The sequence below is a fragment of the Cicer arietinum genome, chromosome 3 (assembly GCF_000331145.2).
Source record: "Cicer arietinum cultivar CDC Frontier isolate Library 1 chromosome 3, Cicar.CDCFrontier_v2.0, whole genome shotgun sequence".
In the NCBI taxonomy this organism is placed as follows: Eukaryota; Viridiplantae; Streptophyta; class Magnoliopsida; order Fabales; family Fabaceae; genus Cicer; species Cicer arietinum.
Window position 1 is genome coordinate 22,899,861 of NC_021162.2, and position 6,486 is coordinate 22,906,346.

The following is a 6,486-nucleotide window of genomic DNA, read 5'->3' on the forward strand; positions in this document are numbered from 1 at the left end:
CATTTACTTATTTAGTTATTTATTTTATTACTTATTTATTCATTTACTTATTTATTTATTTATTTTATTAATTAATTATCTATTTATTTATTTATTACTTATTTATTACTTATTTATTACTTATCTCTCGCGAACTACTAGAGACGATGACCGACAAAGAAACGACCCGTTAGCAGATCAAATTCGTTGGACGAAATCTTCAGTCGAGGTAAGGGGTGAGATGAGGTTCGATATTTTGAGCATAAAATAACGTGAGATGAACGGGAATGCGAGGACTTGGCCATTCATGAATTGTCCGTCCACTCTTGTAGTGGCATAGTATCAGGCCTCCTAACCAAGTACTTCAGAGTAGAATGGTACCAAATGATGAAGTATAGAGTATAGGACATGCATAGCATTTCATTATTTTGATTGTCTTATTATGAATGAATTTGATAAGTCGTTGATATTATACACTTGACTGTTTTGAGATTGTGATAATTTGATTGTTTGCGTGTTCTCCTCGTGTATTTTATACTGTTACATAATTTCGATACTCACCCCTCGTTGTTTGTGTTTGGCGTTTGCGACGGACGCAGACGAGTTGTAAGTTGCAGGTGATGACTAATACCATCAGGAGAGGCGGAAGCCACCATGCCTTGGAGACCTTCATTATTATGCATTGTGTTGATGTTATTTTGAGTATTTTATTTTGGGAATTCCCGCTCTGATAGTGACATCGGGTTGGGACTATATTTGCACTGAATTTAAAACATGAGTATGTGTACTTCAAAAAGAATTCTGTTGTTTGATACTATGATTTCGAATCCATTATGTTTGATGGAAATTTTGGATTTATGTGACATGCTTATGATTATGTGATACTCTTTATCTTAATAAAAAAAAAAATTATTTGGGGTTTAGGGTGTCACAACCCACAGGTAGAGGTAAATTTTATTTTTTGCAATCTTATTTTTGTTATTTGAATTTGTTCTTTCTAATTGTGTGTAAACGTGCACTATGATAAAGAATTATTAACAACTTTCATTTGGTCTTAAGTTTTCTATTTGGGATTACTCAAAAGATTTATGCCTTAAGTGAAACATGCAAAATATTGTAAAGAATTACTCAAAAGATTTGAAATGGAAAATTGCAAAGAAAGTGCAACTCCAATGGGCTCCGGAACCTATGTTGATAAAGATGCATCAGATATTATGTTTAGTGTTTGTTTGTGTGCAAGATTTCAGGCAGATCCGAAAGAATCGCATCTTGTAGCCGTTAAAAGAATTATGAAGTATTTGAAAGGAACGACAAATATAGGGCTATGGTATCCCAAGGGTAGCATATGTAGCCTAGTTGGATATTCTAATTCAGATTATGCAGGATGCAAAACTCATCGTAAAAGCACAAGTCGCACTTGCCATATCTTAGGCAATGCACTAGTATCATGGTCTTGCAAAAAGCAAGCTTGTGTTGCACTTAGTACTGCTAAAGCTGAATACATAGCAGCAGCAAGTTGTTGTGCCCAGATTCTCTGGCTCAAACAGCAATTACATGACTATGGAGTTGATCTCGGATGCATTCCCCTAAGATGTGACACTACAAGTGCAATAAACATCTCAAAGAATCCAATCATGCACTCTCAGACTAAAAACATCGATATACGTCATCATTTTCAACGCGATCATGTGCTGATAGGTAATGTTGAGGTAACGTTTGTTGATACACACAATCAATTGGCTGATATCTTTAAAAAACCTTTACCTAAGGACTCATTTTATAAGATCCGAAGAGAACTTGGTATTTTAAATGAAAACGATCTTTGAAATTGCATGATACATATAGTCTGTCATCTCTCTTCAAAAATTTCATCTTAAAGTTGTTTAAATAAAATTTCTTGATGATTATTGTTTCTTGACATATAAACTTGTGTTACATGTTGAGATTTCCATAAAAATTTAGTTTTTTAGGCAAAAATTCGCATATGTAGTCGAATACAAATGTCTGTATTCAAATACATACTTTTTCAGAAATTCCTGTATTTGAATACAACTTATGTGTAGTCGAATACACGTTCCCAGAACAATGTGTATTCGAATACAACTAAGTGTAGTCGAATACACCTTCGCGTTTTCGCTCAGATATAAAAGATGTTTCACATTTTAGGGTTATTTTACATTTGGTATTCGAATACACAGCTGTAGCCTTTCCTCTCTTCTCCCAAAATCTCGTCCATCCTCCTTTCACTAAGTTACCCATTCACCCAACCTTGCAAACTACATCAATCTTTACTTCTTTCTTGTCATTTATCATCAGATTTATCACATATCTCACCTTTTCTCTCAAACCCATTTTTCACCAAAACCTCATTTCTCACCATGGATGCCCGCAAACGAGGACTAAGAACCAAGCATGCAGTAGTGGGTCCCTCAAGAAAACGAACAAGGAATCCTAACATCACGGATTTATCCCGGCTTCTACACACACCGGAATAAATTGATCATTTTTGCACATTCTACTCTGACAAGCGACTTATCATTCCAAAATATGGTACTTTAAACTCTTTCTCTGCCTTTAAATTTCCTGAGTTGCTCAAAGCACAACATGTTGAAGAGTTTATAGGTTACAAAGGTCCTGTTTATCCTGACTTAGTTAGGGTTTTTTATTGCAATCTCATCCAAGATGGAAAAATGGTGGTATCTCGAGTTAAAGGTAAAATCATTCGGTTAAATACCAAAACCATAGGCGAAATTCTGAACATTCCCTTTAAAGGTCAAAAGTTTTGTCCCAACAACGTGTGTGAATGGGCTGATATCTCTAAGTATGATGTGTATGTTGCCCTATGTCGGTTTGGCAGACGCACAATGGAACAAAAGTGGACTCAAGCTAGTTCCAAATATGCCCAACAACGGTATGCAGTGGGAAATCTTACCGTTGATTATCGCAGCTACACTCTGGTTCGGAAGGCTGGAAATTACTCCCAAATTTCGGAGTTTGAATTACAAATTATGAATTTCATGTATGAAGGTTGTCAACTAAATAGGGCATACTTTGTGAAATCTGTCATGTTTGGATCCCGAGAGGCAATTGGATTACCATATGCGAAGGAAGTTTCCTGGATTTTGGAACACTTTGGGGTGGACTTCTCTGATGAAGTCATGTATACACCCACAAAAGAAAATATGTTGGATTTAGGTGTCTTGCCTAGCATGAGAATCATATGGAATGAGGAGCTTGAATCTTTTGTGCATAAAGGTGATTATGGTCAACCATCTGATGCTACTCAAGAAGACACTGCTGGACCCTCAAATACTGCTGCCCAGGCTGATGAAGATGGCAAGGAAACAGCCTCTGATGATGATTATATCTCCAATCAAATGCTCATGTCTCACCTTGATTTTTTCCAAACCTTCTTCCAAACTCAATTCGAAAATCTAACCACTTCTGTCGACACTTGCTTCCAGAACATTTAAACTACTATTGCTCGCAACCATGACGATTTATCTCAGGACATTAGTAGTTTATCTGACAAACTTGATCATTTTCACATTCCAACGGATTTTGATCGACACTAGGATTCTATTTGTAATACGTTGAAGTACTACCTTATATTATGCATGGTAGTTTGTTTCATGTCTTAATTTGTAGTTTGTTTTATGGTATGTTTTATGTATTAAGTTGAAATTTGTTATCATTAAACACATGTTGACTATTATGATGTACTTAATTGAACTTGCCTTCATCCTTCGTTATGTCATTTCTTTTTTATTTACAATGTGTACTACTTTTCCCTTTACTCATGTGTATATTCTTGCATATGTATGTTTCTATATTTTTGCTTCTTTTTGGTCATGTCAAAAGGGGGAGAAAATTTGGTATTGTTGTTGCCTTAAACATCTTGTAGGTCCTCACACAAAATTTTAATTAATCACATACAACGGGGGGAGTACGCATATATTACGGGGGAGCAATGATTCAATTTCCACAATCTCTCCCCAACAACATTTTGTCATAATCAAAAAGGGGGAGAATGTAAACTACAATTTTTTGATGAAGACAAAGATCAACCATTATGGTCAAAGCAACAACCTCAAAAAGAAGTTCAAACATCTTCATTAATAAAGCTTCAAATCCAAATATTAAATGTTAAAATGTAAAGGTATATGATACAAACCAATACTTCAATTACATGAGAACAAGTCATATTTACATATGCATATAAAGTATTTTCAAAAGTCAAAAAAGCATTAACAAAGTCTTAAAACTAATATTTTTGACAAAATACATAAGTGTATTCAAATACGGCATCCTGTATTCGAATACAAAGCAAGTCAGAAGCAAAAGTCTCAAAGTTGTATTCGACTACGACTATGTGTAGTCGAATACACTTCAAGTCAGTGGCCAAAATCCTTATATCTGTATTTGACTACAACCTTCTGTAGTCGAATACAAAGTAAGTCAGTGGCAAATTTTCACTAATCTGTATTCGACTACACACATGTGTATTCGAATACGAGGTGTAATTTTGGAATATTTTTGAACGTTACAAAGAGGTGTATTCGAATACACACTTCCTGTATTCGAATACAACTGGAAGCAATACAATTTTTCAGATCTAGAATGGCTCCAGATCATTGTATTTTTTCATCAAACCTCTTGGATCAATGGCCACGAATTTGAAGAGATGTTTATGGAGTATAAATACCCCATAACTTCATATCAAACTACACACAATCCTTGAATCAATACCTTGAACAACATTGAAAAAAATTCTGATTTTTTACAAAGTACTTGCATTTCATTTTCATATCATTTCAAAAAGGTTCTCAAGTACTTGAATTGCTATTGGATTGTTTATCAATATACCTCTCCTTATTCTTATTCAAATCATATTGTATCACTTGTAAAAGAAAGTAATACTTTCTTAAATGTAGCTTAATCTAAGATAGTGGTGTGCTATCTTAAAAGTGTTGTTAGAAGTTTGTATCAAGAATCCCAGGGTGGGAGTTGTACATTTTCTGACAATTAGTGGATCAATCTCTTGTGGTGTGCAAGAGGACTGGACGTACCCTTGGTTATAAGGGGAACCAGGATAAATCTATTGTGTTCATTTATTTACTGCACCTTACTATTAGTAGACATTATATTAACTCAGAAAATTCAACTACCATATCACTAAAAACAAGAACATTTACTAACACCTAATTCACACCACCCCCCCCCCACCCCCTACAAATCTAAGATAGTGGTGTGCTATCTTAGAAGTGTTGTTAGAAGTTTGTAGCAAGAATCCCAGGGTGGGAGTTGTACATTTTCTGACAATTAGTGGATCAATCTCTTGTGGTGTGCAAGAGGACTGGACGTACCCTTGGTTATAAGGGGAACCAGGATAAATCTATTGTGTTCATTTATTTACTGCACCTTACTATTAGTAGACATTATATTAACTTAGAAAATTCAACTACTATATCACTGAAAATAAGAAAATTTACTAACACCTAATTCACCCCCTCTTAGGCGTACTTCTATACTTACACTTTGTATTCTTGACTTGGGCAAATAAAAATTGTTTCCTTATTAGAGTCAGAGCAAAATTAAAGTGTGTTGTGTTTTAGAGGCAACACTTTGGAACGATTTGCAATATTTAGAGTCATTGCTACTTCAAAGGAAACATTCTTGGAACGTGTTGCAGTCATCAGAGTTAGGCTTGAAGAGTGTCTTCAGACTTCAGAGATATGCTGAATTTATTGTTCATCAAAGGCATGCTAAGAGACTATTTGTTAGAGCATGCATAAGTATTGTTCATCGGAGCATGCATAACTATAGTTCAGCAGATCATGTAGAAATATTGTTCTTGAGATCATGCATAAATATTGTTCATTAGAGCATGGATAAATATTATTCATTAGAGTATGCACACAAAGATTGTTCGTAAGAGGCTGCGCACACTGAGCTTTCAAAAGCACGCTGAATCTTTAGTGATAGTCTTCATACTCAAATTCAGAGGCAAACATTAGAGGCAAATGCACGTTCTTTTCTAGAGCGTGGATTTGTCTTATTATGAGTATTTTGTTGAATGTTTTGATTTTGTTTTCTCTAACCTTTTTACTTCCTCTTGTCACTTCCTCTATTGATATCCTCTAGTGCTAACCTTTGATTGGATCCTCATGTGGTATTGTTTTTTGGGACCCTGTGGTGGTTTTCTCCTATTTTCTTATTCTAATTTTTTATACTTAATAAAGTACTTTTGTTGTTCTCATAAAATACTTTTGTTAACTTCAAAACTCTAAGTAGAAAACCAACTTGGTTCCAACAATTAGTAGTTCCGACCAAGTAAAGTTCTGATTTGGGCTTTTTCTCCAACATAAAAGTCGTAATTCTAACTCATAGCTTTCCAACATCTGCTCATATGCGTCCTCCGATATATAGAGCTTAAGTTATGGTCTGCAGAGTGAGCTAGTTTCAATATGCATATAATTGCATTAAAACATAATTATAACCCAAAGT